General features: G+C 35.8%; 1 protein-coding gene across 5 annotated transcripts in view; it reads left to right on the top strand.

Moving 5' to 3' along the window:
- ZNF407 (zinc finger protein 407) overlaps positions 1–19,120 on the top strand; it is a 609,391-nt gene that overhangs the window by 42,725 nt on the left and 547,546 nt on the right. The window contains exon 1 of one of the 5 annotated variants that reach the window (XM_072604087.1): positions 13,680–17,414. The exons of the other annotated variants lie outside the window; for them this stretch is intronic. The gene's annotated coding sequence lies outside the window, so the exon portion shown is untranslated. Of the gene's footprint in view, positions 1–13,679; positions 17,415–19,120 lie in introns of those variants that run through there. 5 annotated transcript variants of the gene reach the window in all.

Below are 19,120 nucleotides of genomic sequence, written 5' to 3'. Positions count from 1 at the left end.
TAAAAAATCTGACTTTAGACACTTATTTACTATGTGACCTCGGACAAGTCACTTAACCTCCATTTGCCTAAGTTTCCTCAACTGTAAAATGGGAATAAAGCCTACTGCACAAGATTGTTGTTAAGTATAAAATGAGATAATTGTAAAGTGTTTAGCACAGTGTCTGGCACAAAGAATTTCTAGTTTTAATGGAGATCAAGATGATGATGATGATGCTGGTGGTGGTGGTGGTGGTGATCATGATGATTGGATATTGCTTAGGAGGATATACTTGAGTCCAGGATTTAAAAATGTATCACCTGAAAAAAGGAACATCTGGAGGATCTTGTTATTTACAGGAAAACTTGATTTCATTTGAACTATAGTCTGTATATCTTACATGACATTTGGCAAATAGCTTTGTTGAGCTTATATCTTTTCATTTTATGCTTTCCTTGATATTAATAGTAAAAGGATTTGCAAACAAAACGATTTGTCTTATTTCATTTGTTAAGAAATTTTATTATAGCTTAACATATACATGGGATATGCCTTGTTGGAAAATGTCTGGTAAGGACTCCATTTTGCTTACTTGAGTCAAATGTTTTTACAAATTTTAGTAATTTCAAGTGCGATCTTGTATTCCCCGTGCCTTGCTGTAGAATATTGTTTGTTAAAGCCTTATCTTATGAATCTTTGCCTTGATACTTGTGTAGCACATTCTTATATTTTCCAGAAGTGAGAAATAAGGCATATGCAGTTATTCAGCTCCTCTCAATCTTGTTATTAAAAGATTATCTTATGATTGTTTAGTACTTTGCTTGGATTGTCTTAGAAATCCATCTTTTAGTCCCCTTACAATGTGTCACTTCTTTTTTTTTTCTCTTCTCCATCATATCCAGCTTTCCTTTCAATCAGTTCTTGGTTGCCATTTCTACTTTCTCATGCAACACCTCAGGAACCAAGATATCGGATCCAAATATAGTGGATTTGCTATCACCGAAGAACAAAATAGTTTGTTTCAGCAATACTGATTGTTATTTTCTGGGAAGAACTTGAAAACAGAAATTTTCCTGTTCTCATTCCTGTTTCATCCTTTAGTTATCTTGATATGATTTAGTTTAATTGTGTCTGTGTCAGGCTTTCAGTAAACTTGTTTGTTCTTCCACTACTTTTAACCATTTTATGAGATTTTACTCTCGGTTGTCATGCTTCACCACTTGGGAAGGAGATCAGATATTTACTTCCTGAGGTAGTTTCTAGGCTACTTGGTTATTTGTTGTAGCAGTTGCTTTACATTTGTTATACTTGCTTAGGAAATTATGAAAATGATAATAAATGGTTTGTATATTCTTTTATTATTTTCCATTTCTTGACAGCAATACGTTGTTTGCATGTGTTACACTGAAGCTGTTTTAGTTACATGCCATATTTTCTTATCTTTATCTTGCCTTCTTTTTGGCATTGAGATCTTTGCTCCAATAGCTTGTTGATCTGTACACAGATACCTAATCTGGAAATGACTCACTGAGACTCTTGATTGTTAAGATATAGCTAATTTCATTTTCCTTGATTAGAGGTTATTTCAAATTTATATTTGTATTTCTATAACCTAACTCAAGGCTTGGAATATAGTAGGAACATTATAATGCTTATTGGTTGATTGATTTAAAAACATATATCGTATGGTACTTGTCAGGTCCAATGCTTGCTGACTCTCATCTTCAATAAGATGTTCTGTGACTGCTTTTGTTTCTTAATTCCAAACCATATTTTTTGACATTTCCTGCTGCCCTCCATTACACTGAAGTCACCAAATATTAAGGGATCTTAGAGTCTACTGTTACATTGAAGTCACCAAATACTAAATTTTTTTCCTCCCTTGGAAAGTCTTATCAAAAACTTTTTAGAAAATTTTTCTGCTTCATTTATCCTCTGCAACAGAGACTGGCATATAAGCTGAACTTAATTGTTCTGGTCAGTTTTTTTTTGTTTATACTAATTATGAGTACTGCAATTTGCAATGATCAAGTGTATTTTATGAAATGGTCTTGTTGCCTTTTGATATATGAAGAAACAAGTCCGTTATTTGTCTATCTAAGAAGAACCCATAAAATATCCTTTCATTTAGCTGTAACTTCTTGGCATCTTTTAGGGTTTTTTTCCCTATGGTTAAAATTGATATAGATTCATTTACTCTATTTCAGGTATTCTTAACATGTGCGTGCATGTGCGTGCGTGTGTGTGTGTGTGTGTGTATGTGTATGTGTGTGTGTATGTGTCTGTAACGCATCAGTTTGGCAGTCTGATAAAGCCTATGGACTCCTCAGAAGCATGTTTTTAAAAAGGCACAGATTTTATTATTTGCTTATCAGCCTACTGTAGATGAGCATTTTGTACTTTACTAGAATGGTTCTTAATAGAATATGTGATCTGTCCCTGGGACTGAACTGAAATCCTTTTCCGAATAGTAAAACCTACCAGTTCTCTGCTGGCATAATCTTTGAAAATTGAGGGTCACTGCTTAGCCTCTTTGAAGTAGAACTTTAGAACTGGCCTAGTTTATTTTATGAGATTTTGTTTATTTTTTTATTTTAATGTCAGTTCTTTCTGTTATGAACAATAAATTTATTACAAAAACTAAACTTTCCTTTCATACTTAAATATCTTAGAATTATAAAATGTCCTTTATTAGTATACATTCTTACTTTAGATATGAGTAGTAATATATAGGTAAGTAGAGGAGATATTTGATTTGCTTTTCTTTGTAAATATTTTAAAACATTTTTCTGTTTGATTCTTTTTTAATGGTCTCTTTCTTCATTCTCCTTCATTAATGTGCCATAGACCTCTCTTTTCTCTTGCCTTCCAAGTAAATTAAAAGAAATTTAAGAAAAGTGTACTAACTTCCATCACTGAAGAATGTTTTAAATGGCTTTGTTATAAATTCTTTAAAGATTTCTAATGGAAATGCTTAAAGGAGAAAGGAAGGGCTCTATCATATGTAACCTAACCCCCCCCCCCGTTTTTTTTTCAGCGAATAGACCGTTTAAACTAAATTAAGTAAAGGATATAAATTCTGTTGTTTCAGTTTTTAATATTTCATGGATGATTTTATAGATAAAATTACATTTAACAATAAATATGAAGAAGAATTTATATAGCCTGTTCTAGTTTGATATGGAACAGCAAATCCCATTTCTCTCTAGCTGTAAAGAAAATTCATTATAATGTCTTTGGTTGTAAGAGATGGTTTCATTGTGATTAGTTACGTTGATAATAAAACAACCTTTTTACAAATGGCTCAAGATACATTGGATTGTATATGTGTGCTTTTAATGGCATTGAATTCACATATTTTCTACCTTATTCACTCATTCTTTTTTTCTATTTTTTTCTCCTTTTCCATTAAGATTTCTTTTAAGTCTTTTAAATCTTTGGAGATTTAAAAACTCAGCAAAATATAAGTAATAACAGCATAATTTTTTGGAAAAAAACAATTTGGAAAAAATTATTATACATTTCTGATTGATCTTTTTGAATAACAGTTTTGTTCTTTAGGCAAAATTGAAATTCTTTGCAAAAATTTTTGATTTGATTATCAAATTTTGAATTTGTCACTGGAATAAATTTAATACCTTTTTCTAAAGGATAAGCACTTTAATACTATCACACAGTCATTCAGAATACAATACATATCAATACAATCATAATAGAAGGTAGTTGAATATTAAGTTGCTTTTTCGTATGCATGAGCATTTCATGTTTTTTATTGTTTCTTTAAGCATAATTGATATTATTAAAATAATTGGAGTCTGTTGTTTTTTCTCAGTGTTTTCTTCTATAGTAATGTATACTTTGTAAGTGTACTACCCAGAATTTTTTTTAAAAGCTATACTGTTTTTGATTTAGAGGGGGGAAAATTACCTTGATACTTATAATTGATGAAATGGATGAAAGAAAAATATTTTTAAGAGCTTACTAAGTACCAGGCACTGTGATAAACAAAACAAGTGAGTCAGGCTCTACCCTCAAAAAGCATAAGATGAAACAACACATAGAGGGGAGTAGTGACCATAGAAAGATGTTTTGGGAATGATGAGTGGGTTCGTTGAGGAGTCCGCTGACATGTCTTTTGTAGAAATAATAATATTGATGTGATTATTATTCCCAGAGCAGGAATTGGAGGGACATGGTATATATTACAACAGGGTTAATATCTATAGAACATGGGGTTTAGGAATGGAATTTGGTGGATGACTGGATCAAATGTGAAGCATGACCTACCTGGTCTGAGGTTGGCTAGATATAATGGACTATTGTGAGCTCACTCAACCAATCAGGAAACTCTGCTCTAAGGTAGGAGATACAAAGTTGTGTAGATTCATTCCCCCATGGTATCTTCTCTGGAAATCTTGGTGATCTAGATATAAGAACTACCTGTTCTTATGTTGAATAGTTAGAATTAAATTGACATTTCTATTGTGACTTGAAAGAGGAAAAACAGATTTTTCATTTATTATTTCACTTAACTACTTTAAATCATTGGGAGCTGGGATATAGAGAATATGTGCCTACCATTATTTTATATAAAGTTCCAGTGAACATTTTGTACTTTAGGAGGCAGAGTTTTTTGCCATTATAGATATTTAAATTACAAAGGCATTCCATTGGTCAGTTATAGGCATTAGTATGTTGGGTTTTTTTTTTTTAATGTGAAGCAATATGCTTATAGTTGATAAATAATGCAGTCAGTTTGAATTGACATGACTTAGATGAGAAGAAATTTAAGAAATTCAGATATACTTCTGGGACTCTGGCCTGCTGATTAGTTAGCACCATATAACTTACCATCTGGTTTGCTGCAGCAATAGCTGAGATGCTACGAGAGGTTAGATATTTATGCTGGAGGGCTAGCTAGAAATGCTACCAGAGGTCAAACACATATATTTAGTTTTTAAAAAGTGGATATCTACTTTAAAGTTATAACAAGAATAAATGTACACATTTTTCTCCCCAAGATTTTTCTTATACCACTTGATCTCTAGGGGAGTAGGCTTAAAACTTAGCTCAGGTCTTACATAGCATTGGTTCCACCATATTCATGTCCAAAGGCAGGATCATATTTGCTGGCCTTGGACCCAAAGATTTCTCTGCTCTTCAGGATATTAATGCTACCATGCCTAGCCTGTAACTCGGATTCGAAAATTCTGGGATACCAAGACTCCTGTACTTTTCACACTCATGAGGTTGAAGAGGCTGTATTCCCTTTACTTAGTGGAAAAGAGCAAACACAGGACAGGATTGTTTTTGCCTTTGAAACATGGTCCCCTTCTTTCCACTCACATGCCCATCCTCCTAGTTCAGGTCCTTGATACTTCTCACCTGGACTGCTGAAATATCAATTTAAGTGACCTCCCCACCTCAAGTTTCTACTCTCTCCAATCCATCAATATCATTCCCCTGTTCATTGTACTCCAGTGACTCTTTGTTGTCTCTAGGGTCAAATATAAACCTTTAAGTTTGTCATGTAAAGCCCTTTCACAAGCTGGCTCCAACCTAACCTTTCTAACCTAACATATTCACTTATTCTTTCTTTTAGCCAAACTGAATTTCTTGTAGTTTATAATTTGTGATATTCCATCTCCTGTCTCTGTGCCTTTTGAACATGTTTTCCCTCATCCCTTTAATATCTCTTCCTCACTACTGTCTCTTAGAATCTCTAATTTCTTTCAAGGGCAGCTAGAGGTGGTACAGTGGGTAGAGTACTGGGCATGGAATCAGGAAGACTCATATTCCTGAGTTCAGATCTGCCTTCAGACACTTAACTAGCTCTGTGACCCTGTGTAAGTCATTTAACCCTGTTTACCTCAGTTCCTCATCTATAAAATGAATTGAAGAAGGAAATGGCAAACCACTCCAGTATCTCTGCCAAGAAAACCACAAATGGAGCCATGAAGAGTTAGACTGAATAAAAATAATTTCCTTCAAAGCCCAGCTCAACTGCCACTTCTTTCATGAATCAGTCAGTCAGTATCATTTATTAAGTTGCCTGTTATGTGCCTAACAATGTGGTAAGCCCTGGGGATACAAAGAGAGGCAAAGGACAGTCTGTGCCTTAAAGGAGCTAACATTTGAATGGAGGAGACAATATGTAAACAATTATGTGCAAGCAAGTTACATAAAGTATAAACTGGAACTAATTAACAGATGGAAGGTTCTAGAATTAAGGGGGATTGAGAAAAGGCTTCATGTAGAGGTTGAGATTTAAGGTGGAGCTTGAAGGAAGTCAAGGAAACCTGTAGGTAGAGCTGAGGAGGGAGTGCATTCCAGGCATCGGTGACAACAAGTGAAAATACTTGGAGTTGGGAGATGGAGTATCTTGAGGTATCTTTTCTAGTGACACTGGCAAGGAGACCAGTGCCACTGGATTGGAGAGTTGGACAGGGTGGAGAGGGATAGCATAGGGTATAAGGAGACTAGAAAGGTGGGAGATGAGGCGGTTGGGTTTGAAGGGTTTTGAATATCAAACAGAGGATTTTGTATTTGATCTTGGAGGTGACAGGGAGATTCTGGAATTTATTGAGTAGGGGATGGTGGTGATATGATCAGACCTCTGCTTTGAGAAGATGAATTTGACAGCTGAGTGGAGGATGAACTGGAGTGAGGAGAGACTTTAGGCAATCCAACCAACCAGCAAGCTATTTCTGTAGTTCAGGCATGAGGTGATGAGGACCTGTACTGGGGTGGTGGTAGTGTCAGATGATAGAAGGGGGTGCATATAGGGATGTTGCAGACTTTGGCAACAGATGGAATATGAGAGGTGGGAGAGAGTGAGGAGTGGAGAATGATACCTAGGCTGGGAGTTTGGGTAAGTGGTGGATGGTGGTACCCTTAATAGTAAGTAATAGGAAAGATAGGAAGAGGAGTGGGTTGAAGGGGAGTGGGGATAATGAGTTCAGTTTTGGACGTGTTGAGAGTGTGTGTGTGTGTGTGTGTGTGTGTGTGTGTATGTGTGTGTATGTGTGTATATGCATAATGTATACATTTTGTATCTGTTTATATACATCTCCCTTGATAAAATTGTCTCCCTTGATAAAATATAAACTCTTTGAGGGCAGGGACTGTTTCACTTTTGCCTTTTTATTTCCACTGCCTAACACAGTGCCTGGCAGGTAGTAGATTCTTAAAGATGTAATGATAAATTGATTGATTTGTCCTCTTTTATTTGCCTTTGCTTCCAATTTCTGTCCATATCTCTTAAAAGTCTAAGTGTGTTGGTTAATCCTGTGTGTTCTACACCAGTCTTTTAAGCAACTTCTCCTTTTGTTCCCTTTTGGAATTATTTCCCTTTGTCTTCAAAATTTAATTATTGGGAACTTTCCATTCTTCCTGGGCTGACTTTTCTTTTGGAATTTTAGTCCATGGAATTCTCTTTATCCTTTCAATGAACTTTTGTATTTGCTTTCCCCAGAACTAGAGTACATGTCCAGCTTTCTTTCCCTTCTTCATTACCAGTTCTAAGACGGAGGGTTCCCATCATTTCTACCCCAGTAATCACTTGATTCTGGGTGGTGATAATTAGATCCATGCTCTTTTCAGGGCAGCTTAAGAAATTATTAGCTGCTCTGCTTTTGACAGAGCAGCTAATGTCTGCGTGATTGAAGCCTCCTATGTCAGATCTACTGGGCTTCTGTGCTAAACTTTTGTTCTTTATTTCAGGATCCTCATCACTTTCTTTTCTGTACATGTGCAATGTAGCATGTGCTGATAACAATATTGTTTCTCTTTTTGCTTCTTGATCTTCACCTAAAATTTCCCCACTGTTCTTTCCTCTCAGGGAGCATATCTTCTTTTGACAGCTGGGTCTACAGTTTCAAGGCACAGGGAAAGCTATATACATTTGATCTAACTATAAGGTTTGTTGGTAATATACAAACTGATTGTTGAGAAATTGTGTATGCATGTAATTTGACTACTTCACTGCCTCTCAAATTATTTTGGGAGGTGAAGCAACACATTATAAAAGTTTAGGCAGCTTTTTAGAAATGCACCATTCTGGGTTCAGTAAACCTCAGCTAAATTTGAATAAGCCATCATGGGAAGATCACATAATGATAAACCCAATGGCTTGGTAATTCCTTTGGTCTCTGGGACTGCGCTTTATAGACTTATGAACTATTCTAGCTATTCTTGCTCTTCTCTTATTATGTAATACACCTAGTCACTTAACTGCTCTGAGCATCAGTTTCTTCAGCTAAGAAATAGGGCTAGTAGTTCTTGTACAGCATAGTGTTGCTGAATGACCACAAGACTTATTAGAAAGTTCAGGCCTTGATGTCTCACTTTCCTCATTTCCAAAATCAGAGATTTGGAGTAGATAATATTTACTACTACTTAGACAGCTTCCATAACCAGAGTCTGCCTCTTGGTTTTTTTTAGGAAATTTTTTTTTTAAATAAGCCATGAGGTCATGTTAGACTCCAAATTCCTTCAGAAGAGAGACTCTCCCCCACCCGCCCCTTTCTTTGTATTTCCAGCACTTAGTAGAGTGCCTGGCACATGGTAAGTATATAATAAATGCTTGATGACTGATGGACTATTATGTAAATGTGAGCTGCAGTATTTTTTGTTGTTATTTTCTCAAGATTTATCTTTAAGGTAACATGGTGGATATAGTGGAAAGTGTACGGTTCTGAGAATCAAGAGACTTGACTTTTAGTTCTAATTAATTAGCATTGTGATTGCTGTGCCTGGTTTTCTTCATCTGTAAAATGAGAGGGTTAGACTTCTCAAGTTAGACACCTTTAAAGTTTCTTCTAGCTCTGAACTGAGAGAGGGAGAGGGAAAGTGTTTGTATAAAGGGGAGAGACAGGAAGGAGAAAGGAGACCAGCATTTTAAGGGTAAGTATGTATATATATGTGAATACATATGTATATGTGTATATATGTGAGTGTGGGAAAGATTAGGAGAGGGAGAGAAAGGATTCGGGAAAATGAGGGGAGGGAACAAGGTAGAAGTGGTAGGGAGTCAGGAAGAAAGGCAGAAGAGAGGGGAAAAGATGGGTAGGCAAGAAGGAAAGATACATTTATTAAGCACCATATATATGCTAGGCACTGTGCTGAGTGCTTATAGATATTATCTCATTTGATCTTCCCAATGACTTTGGAAGGTCAGTGTTGCTGTCTGTTATTATTTTGTTTATTCTTATGCTCTTAACTATCTGCTTCAGTTCCCTCAACTATAAAATGGGGATAATAATGACCTACCTTGTAGGGTGATTGTGAGGATAAAATGAGATAATATTTCCACCCTTTGACTTTTGTGGCTTTGCTGCCTTATGGTTCTCCTTCCATTCAGATTGCCTGTTTTTGCTGTCCATTGTTTCCCTCTGATCTCCCTGACCCAAAATTTTGTCTTTGTCTCTGTTCTCTCTTTCTACTTTGTTGGCTGGGTTCATTTATCACCTATGCAGAAGACTTTTAAGCCTATACATTCAACCCTAATCTCTCTCCTGAACTTTGCTGCATTTCCAACACTTTTGAATTTATAATCTGCTTACCTTTGCCAGCTTCCTTTTTTCTTTTGATACATTACCATCCTCTCAGGCATTCAGATTATAGTCATCTTTGATTCTTCCTTCTTCCTACTCTTTTCAACCTTACCTTCATGCAATCAGGTAGGAAGTCCTGTTGGTTCTTCTCCACAGTATCTCTTACATGCTTTTCCTCTCTGTTCACACTGTTATTATGTTAATTTTGGATCCCATCATTTCCTACTTGTACTATTTAGTAGTATTTTAGCTGATCCCTCTGTCTTTGGTTGCCCTCTCTACCATCTAAATTTTTTTTAAAAATAAGTGTTTAATGACGTCTTTTTTTTTACATCACCACAATTTTCTGTAGTATCTTTCCAGAGAGCCATTGCCCATAACATGTTATTTTTTAAGTACAAAAAAAGGCAAAAAGAAAAAAAAATCAAAGTAAGTGATCAGTGCATCAAAAAAAGTCTGAAAATATGTGCAATGTGCAGTACTTGTGGACCTCCCACCTGCAGGCAGGGAATGGCTTCTTATCTCTCTTGAGAGCTTGCTTTTGGTTGGCTCTTTCCGATTGCTTTGCTGTAGTCATTGTGGATATTGCTTTCCTGGTTCTATTTATTTCACTGTGCATCATTTCCTGTAGATCTTTCATGCTCTTCTGTATTGTATTCGTTATTTCTCACAGCACAGTAGTTTTCCATATATTCAGGTCTACGATTTCTTTAGCCTTTCTTCAGTTTACAATCACAAAAACTGCTGCTATAAATATTTTGGTTTATACTAGGACTTTCTTCTTTATCAGTTGTTTCCCTAAGACAGGAGTGGGGTGGTCTAGGCCATAAATTCCCTACCCCTGCCCTAGGGTATAAGCTTACTAAGGTAATCTTTGAGTCAAAAGGCTTGAACATTTTAATTGCTTTATTTGCATAATTCCCAATTGCTTTCCAAAATCTTTGTACTGATTCACAGCTCCACCAACTATGTATTAGCATACTTATCATCCCACCGCACCTCCAAGATTATTCCATCTTTTGTCATCTTTGACCATGACATGATATGAGGTAAAACTTCGATGTTGTTTTGATCTTCATTTCTCTTATCATTAATGAGTTAGAACATTCTTTCTTGTGCTTTCTCTTCTTTTGAGAACTTTTTATTCATATCCTTTGATCACTTGTTTATTAGGGAATAGCAATCTCCCTGTAACCCAGCTGCCCATATCTGACCGAGGATTGGCTCTACCTACGCCATTCGTCTCGTCAAACGGTTTCTGCTAGCTTCCTGGAAAAAAATACAAGCTCTTTTACCCACGGTTTAAAACCTGTTACATTTGTCTCCAATCTACCTTTCAAAATGATTGTTTTTTACTTTTAGCTTAGGTTTCACATCTGCTTTGTTGACCTCCTTAATCTTCTGTAACTAAAGGTATTCTCTTCTTCCTTCAAGTGCTTTTCAGAGCTTTTCTGGGAGTTCTTTCCTTTTCCTTCCTCAGCCCCCACTTTCTATTGTTTCTTATGAAATCCTATCTTTACCTCCTGCTCCACATTCCATGTTTTTTGTCGGAGAGGGACTGTCATTTTTAATATGAGTATTTAGTGAAGTACTTTGGACATAGTGGGCACTCAAGTGTTTATAAGAATTATGTGTGAGAAAGGGTTTCTTTGTGTGAGGGAGAATGTATATCAGTGTAAAAGAGGTATGTCTTGTGCATTCCTGAGCCTGTATTCAGTGTCTGTGGCTAAAATAGTCAAATGATTAAATGTGAAGAGAGGAACTGAAGAGAAATGGGACAGACAGAAGCAAGTAGAAGGAATAGAATGGCCACTTCTTACTGAGTCACAGCTTTATATGCAGCCAAGGAGATCTGAAACATCAGATGTTCAGGTAAATGTTACTGTCTGACGCTCTTCTCTTCTCTCAAATGCTGCTCCTAAAAGCTACAGTGGATGAATCTTCCTGTGAGAAGTGGCCACCAGGTGTCATCAGCATGCTATCACTTGTCTTGCTCTTGTTAAAGAGGACAGGAGAAGCATCACAGAATTTAGAGTTGTTACAGCTTACGTGATGACTCCTCATCTAGTTTTGGCAGGGAGAGCCCCACCTTTTATATCCCTAGGCATCCTGTTGTATATTTGGGTAAGTTTAACTCTTAGCAAGTTTTTTCTCACATTAAGATTACATTTGCCTGTTTATAACTTATGTCCTTTGCTCCTAGTTCTACTCCTTTGTACCAGAGACTAATCCATTTTCCCGATTACTGTCTTTCAGATGTCCTTTCTCCATAAGCCTTTTCTTTTCTAGGCTAATCGTCCCTACTTTTTGTACTCGATTGTGATAAAACTTCATCCTTATGACGTTCTCATTTTTCTGTGTTTACACTCTATCAACATTCTTCATAAAATGTGAAAATGAGTATAGAATCTGACCAGGACAGGTCCATGTAGAGTGAGACTATCATCTCCTAATATATGTATGTACCTGTCAATGTCTTCCGTTCTGTCCCCCACTCTTGACTCATCTTGAGCTTGTAATCCATGAATAACCTTAAATCTTTTTTAATTTTGGTTTTTATTATGAATTTAAAATCATCAATAAACAAACATTTCACTCTAGCAAGAAGGACAAAAAGACGAGCGTATGTATGTGAATCCATGAACTTTTATTATTTAAAAAAAGTGAATATTCAGTAAACAAGTAGCAGAATTGCCATTGATGTTTTTCTGACATCATGATACTACTTGCAGAGTACTTGGCCTGTAAACCTTTCATCTTTTTCCTTCATTTAGCCCAAATCAAGTTGACAAGCACTATTAAGCACCTTTTATGTGCTGAGCTGGCTGGTCCATTTTTTTCTGTCATATACTTTCCTGATGACATCTTTTATTTCCTGATGTTCTTGAAAGTCCTTTATTGCTTTCCAGGATGGGGGTACCCATTCAAAGATCCACCAATAGTCCATCATTGTGCTTGTCTTCATACAGTCTCTCCAATACTTACCATTTTCCTCTTTTGTTATCTTTGCCAATCTAGGTGCAACATAGAATCTCAGAATTGCTTTAATTTGCATTTCTCTAATTAGTAGTGATTTAGAGCATTTTTCCACCTGACTATATATATAGCTTGAGGCTCTTCCTTTGAAAAATACTTGTTCATATCCTTAGACCATTTATAGAATGGAGAATGGCTCTTATTCTTATAAATTTGAATCAATTTCTTGGAAATGGTACCTTTGTCAGGGAAACTTGCTGCAGAGAATTTTTTCCAGTTAATTTTTTTCTTTCTTTCTTTAATGGGGTGGTAGTTCATAAGGAGAGAAAATAGATTCCTACTTAAAAAAATAGATTTGTGAGGGGGATACACCACAGATATGAAATATTGCATGCATTTTCAGATCAGAATACTGTATTATTAATTTGCTTAACTGTTTAACTTTCTTATGAGAGACTTCTTAAAGTGAGAGTAATCAGTTCCAATGGATTCAGTGATCTCTATGATGATGATTCTCAAATCTTTCTGTAGAGCCCTAACTCCCCCTGCTTCCCCCAATTCCAATCTTGCATCTCCAACTGTCTCTTATAAGGAAGATTATCTTAAACTGGATGTCTTGTAGACATATTAAACACATCTAAAACCGAACTGATTATCTATCCCCCCAAACCCTCCCCCTTCCAAGCTTCCCTATCACCATGAAGGGTACCACCATTCTCCTAGAGCTCAAATTGTCATCTTTTAGTCTTTACTATCTCTCCCTTTGTTCATCTCTCAGATATACCCCCCTTTCTTTGATAGGGCTATCACCTTTTTTCAGGCCCTCATTACCTCATGCTTTGGGTATGGGACTTTTGTAGTAGCCTGCAACTTCATCTGACTTCCCATAAGGCTCTATTACAGTCTGTCCAGTTGCCAAAGTAATTTTTTTTAGAGCAGAAGTCTTATACTTTCACAGCTTTTCTCAGTAAACTCCGTTGACTCCTTGACAACTCTAGGATCAAAGATAAAATCCTGTGTTTGACATTTAAAGCCATTCATGACCTAGGGGCCCACCCCCACCTTTTCAGTCTTTTATTTCTCTCCCTTTTCTCCATGTCCCCTCTTTACCTCTTCTTCTCGCCCCCCCCCCCCCCCCCCCCATGTATTCTTCAGTTCAGTGACACTGGCCTTTTTTTGTTCTTCCTTGAAGAAGATATACCACGTCTTGGTGTTTTTACTGGCTGTCTCCCTTTCTTGGAATGTTCTTCCTTGTTCTGCCTCCTGGTGTCCCTGGCTCTCTTCAAGTCCCAGCTTAAATTCCAGCTTCTACTGTAAAGCCTTTCTCAGCTCCTTCAATCTAGAAGGCTTCCCACTGTTCATTATTTCCTATTTATCCTGTTTATAGCTTGTTAGTACTTAGTCGTTTGTATGTTGTCTCCTCTGTTAGTCTGTGATCTCCTCAAAGACAGGGATGTCTTTTGCTTTTCTTTTTATCCCCAATACTTAACACTGTTCCTGATATGTAATAGGTGCTTAATAAATATTTATTGACTGACTGAAATGTTTCTAATGTAAGAACAAAATATAGCAATAAAAACTGAAAACAAATTATTTCCCTTTTAATCTTTGCCTTATTGGATTTGTTTGTGCAAAATCTTTTAAATTTTATGGAATCATATTGGTTTCACCATTGCATCTTTAACATCATATAACCATATGTTTTATGTCCTACCTGATGCTTATGACTGGACATTATTTGAACAGGGTTGTTTGTATTGATACTTCATTCAAAGAATCTTTTGATTTTTTGTGATAGTGTTAAAAGACATTTTTTTGAAAGAGAGTCAACTAGGGATATTTTGATTGGCTGATTTTAAGTGATTTTTCTTGAGCAAAAGTAAGTACAGTAGGACTTTGCATTCTCTATACATTTTGGTCATTTGGAAAATGGTAATGAAGTGGTACATTTTTTAATATTGCTTCCAAAAGATTTCCTGTTCCTGATTAATACCCTCAGTACATGAGATTTTTACACAGGGGACAGTAAACTATTTAAACAAGTAATTGTTAGTGAAAAAAGGGTAGACAGCAAAAATGACATTAACACAGATAATGATAATTTTATTTAGAAGTATAACCAATATGAGTGAGTTACCTTAATAAGGAGATCAGAAGAGTTTAAAAGATAAATACCTTAGTCAATAAACGCTGCATGCTTACCAGAGAGATGATAACTAAATTCCACATTGCTTTTCCCAAAGCAGCTTTAAAAAAATTCCCGCATCTTATTTGGTTGTCCTTGGGTTTCATCATCAACCTCAAGTCATTCTAAGCTTTAGTACTCCTGATGCTATTCTGGAAAGACTATACCAGGCTTTTGAATTCATCCTCTTATTAACTGACCTTGCTTTCATATTTTGCATATATAACTTTTAAAAATTGGGATTGATTGAGGACTTCTTTTTGCATCTGCATCAGTCTCTTCAGACAACTTTTATTTTCCCTCTTTATCAGAATTGTTTTTCTTTATGTTGTCAGAATTTCATTCATGAATATTTCCTAGTACTCCTGAGCTGACTTCTGCCCCCCAACTCCATGGGATTTTAATCCATGCTGTTCTTCATATACTTATTGTAGATTCCTTGAAAACTTCTAAACTCTAGGATACATGTCAAGATTATTCCTGACTTTCTTCCTTTTTAAACTCTAAGAGCTCTGTGGTGAGAGAGAGCAAGAGAGAGAAAGACAGAGAGAGAGAGTAACATGTCTATACAATTGAAGTTCTTCATCATGACTATATCATGTCTCTGTTTCAGACTTCTTATCAGTTTTCTGAACTCACCTATTTTTTGCAGTAAACACTCAGTGGCATCTGCTTCTCTATTCGGTGACCTTTACCTAAATACTCTCTGTAATGCTTCTCTACTTCTGTTTCCTGGATTTCTTCACATGAGTATGAGTATGTCTTCTTATTTGTAGCATTTCCTCTCTACCCTCTTTTATATATTTTTTCCCTTTTGAATAAGGTATAAACTTCCAGGGCCATAATACAGTCATAGATCACATCTCGCTAAGCCTCATTGATACCTATGACATCTCCTTTGCCTCCTTGCATGTTCACCTTGTTTGTTATCTAAACTTTATGTAGTTGTATATAGGCTTTTGTGGGCATGGGTTATTGCTTCCTCCTTTTTTAGAATTCCCCACTGTGAAATTCTGAGTGTCAATTTTCTGATTTACTTTTTAAAAAAAATATTTTTTAACATTCATTTTTAAAAATTTTGAGTTCCAAATTCTCTCCCTTCCCCACAGCTACCATGCCACCCATTGAGAGGGCAAACAATATATGTTATACATGTAAAGTCGTGTAAAACATTTCCAGATTAGCCACATTGCAAAAAAGACAAAACAAAACCCAAGAAGTGAAAAAAGTATGCTTCCATCTGCACTCAGACCTCATCAGTTCTTTTCCTGGAGGTGAATGGCATTTTTCATCATGATTCCTTTGGTATTTGCTTGGATCATTATGCTGATCAGAGTACCTAAGTCTTTCACAATTGATCATCATTACAACATTGCTGCTACTGTGTACATTGTTCACTTGGTTCTTCTCATTTCACTTTAGTCTTCCCATATTGTTTTGAAACCATCTCCCTCATCATTTCTTTATAGTGTAGTAGTGTTCCATCATATTCATATATCACCTCTTGTTCCCTGAATTTCTGATTCTTTGCTACCACAACAAAAACTATGATAAAAATTTTTTGTACATTTAGATCCCTTTTCTTTTTCTTTGCTCTGTTTGGGATGCAGACTGAGTAGGTCTCCCTTGTTTTAAAAAAACTTTTTTTAAACCTTGTATCCATAATTCAAATCTCAATGCCAGGCACCATCTCTTAGCCAGAATTTAGCTTCAAAATTAAATTTTCTCTTCTGAATCCCTTGTCTTTAGTGGATTGCTATGATAAAAACACCACCTGCACCTCTGTGGTCATCTGTTTCTTGTCCAAGATGCCATAATTTTTGGCAGTGTTTTCTAAGTTCCTTCTGGCAATATTGTTTGTGCCCATGTGGATCATCAGAAGTGGTTAGTAGTCTTCTGTTTTGACAAGTCTTGGAAGGGTCTCTATGACTTGTATACATTTCTGGGGATAGGGTGGGGAGACAGACTTCTTTCTCTTTCTTTTTTTATCAGATTGCCAAATAGCTGCCTCAGTATGCTTCAACAGGGAGTAGTTGACCACCACTTTTTTTGCCTTTTCCACTGACGCATAATGGATGAATTGTGACTTAATAGAGAGGATTAACAGCTGTTTCCTTGTCAGAGCATCCAGCTCCCTTTGCTTCAGAAAGACCCTCAGATTTGTTTTTCATCTCCAGATGTGCTATGATCTTTCTTCCCTTTATCTTTTATGTGGCAGTCTTTCAATCTCTAATCTTCTGACAGACATATTTTTTACTTTTCGTAGGTTTTTTCTATTTCCCTTCCCCATCCGTTGAGTTCAGTCTCTCTTCCTCTTTTTTAAAGGAACATTTCATTGTTACTCATGTAGTTTGAGTGAGAGATTTTTCTCCAGTCCCTTCCTAGGAGATAGATCATCCTGTATGTCGAATCTAATAATCATTTGACCATGGCAGAAATGTAAATACTGTATACTCAATGTATATAATTGAAAAATTCACTTTGTTTTCTGTTCTCTATACTTGATTGAAACTTTGAAAAAAGATTATTTCTTTCAGTTGTGAGACTGAATGATCAATTCACATGGATGCATTTCCATTCCAGAATTTGAATCATTAAAAGATGATAATAAACATGAAAAAAAAAAGAATAAATTTGCACAGGACTTCAGGTTCTGAAAACAATTAAAGCAACTCCAACCTGACCTACTGAAACAAGATATTGCTGCTGCTAAATGGCAAGTGAGTAGCTAAATCGACATATACTATCTATATTTCCAATGGCAATATAATTGATTTAAAGTAGTTGTACCTACAAGGAGGCCAAAAAGTCTAAAAATCACTGCAGTGAACAAATACTTCTTAGTCTCTTTACCAAGCAGAGAGACCAAGTACCCCAGAGCAGTAGGATTTTAAAATACAGAGTCATTTGCAGTCATTGGGAGGATTTTGGAAGATTATAAGCTTTGTCTCTTCATATAACACATATATACTAAAGGCAAAAAAAAATTGCAGAAAACTTAGTGTGAGGCCTGATTAAGCTAGATCATCCTAAGAGCATTTAAAGGAGAAACCGAAAATAGGACAGAAAACAGATGAAAAATGGAATAACTGTCAGCATATTTTGCAGCAAACTGTTTTCTGTCACCTACATTTGGATTCCAGCATGTCAGTCCTGTGTGTGTGTGTGTGTGTGTGTGTGTGTGTGTGTGTGTGTGTGTGTGTGTGTGTGTGTAAGTGGAAATAGTATTGATTCACCAGACCACTTATATTCAGAGGAGGTCTATCCTAGAGGTAACATTGATGGTATTGAGGAGGACTGACTCTTAAGATACTTGAAAGAGGGAAAGATATGGGATAAATAGAAGAATTCATGGATGGCATTACTACCGAAAAGTGGTGAATGACTGGCAATCACTGCCAACTGCCATGACTTTCATAGCTCAGCAAAGTCTTTGAAAGAATAATGGGCACACAGAGGGCATCCTGGATGAAATTATGAAAAGAGAAGAAGCATATTTCTATAAACCCTTTAAAATAAGAAAGTATATCTATGTTTACATTGTTGACTGAAAAATGTCAGAGAATGTGGTTTGTGTTTAATTTTTGCTAATTATTTTAAAAACATTTTACTTGGTAAAATAAAATGCAACCTTAAAGATAGAAATGGGCAAAATGTTATATGAATCTCAGTTTCTATGCTATACAGCTATTGATACTGTACTTGATGAATTGAATTCTATTAGTTGTGATATTCTTACTATAAATGATACCAGAAGAGGAAAAGAGTTTGCAGCCAAAATGGAAGGATAGCTCATGGATTTATTAGGAAAGTTGAAGTGACACTGAAAAAAAAGATGGGAAGAACAGCTTGGAGGTCTCTGTTGGAGTAAACACACTTTGGAGGGCATTGGATCAATTTTCTGGAAATCTGAAAGAAGGGAGTATATCGAAGACATTGAAAAAATCTCAGACTTTACTGTTATAAAATAAAAGTGACTGAGAAAATGTCAATAACTATTTGCCTGCTTACTTTCCCATTTTTACAAATTTTTTATAAGAATAATCTACATATCTATCAGCAAAGACATCCATGCTGAAGAATTGTGATAGGAAGAGACTTTCACAAATTGATACACCTTTTTTGTCATGATGTGCTGAAAGATCTGGTGACTACAAGATTTCATTGTACTTGTTGGTTGATTATAACAAAGCATCTGATTTGGTAGAGCAACATGCAATCTTAGGGACTTTATTACAACAAGCTTTCCATGCCTGTGTCAAAATTTAATATATAAGATTCTTTGGAAAATATAATAGTAGAAATCATCTAACCTTTTCTTTGTTAATATCAAGTGAAGGCTAAAATTGTGAGATGTATGTTTACCAAAGATATTTGCTACATGCAAGATTAATGCACAAAGTCCAAGTAGAATAGGAATCAACCT

This window comes from Notamacropus eugenii, chromosome 4, assembly GCF_028372415.1.
Source record: "Notamacropus eugenii isolate mMacEug1 chromosome 4, mMacEug1.pri_v2, whole genome shotgun sequence".
NCBI classification, from domain to species: Eukaryota; Metazoa; Chordata; class Mammalia; order Diprotodontia; family Macropodidae; genus Notamacropus; species Notamacropus eugenii.
The sequence above is the reverse complement of the archived record's forward strand: the minus strand, read 5'-3'. Positions and strand labels throughout refer to the sequence as shown.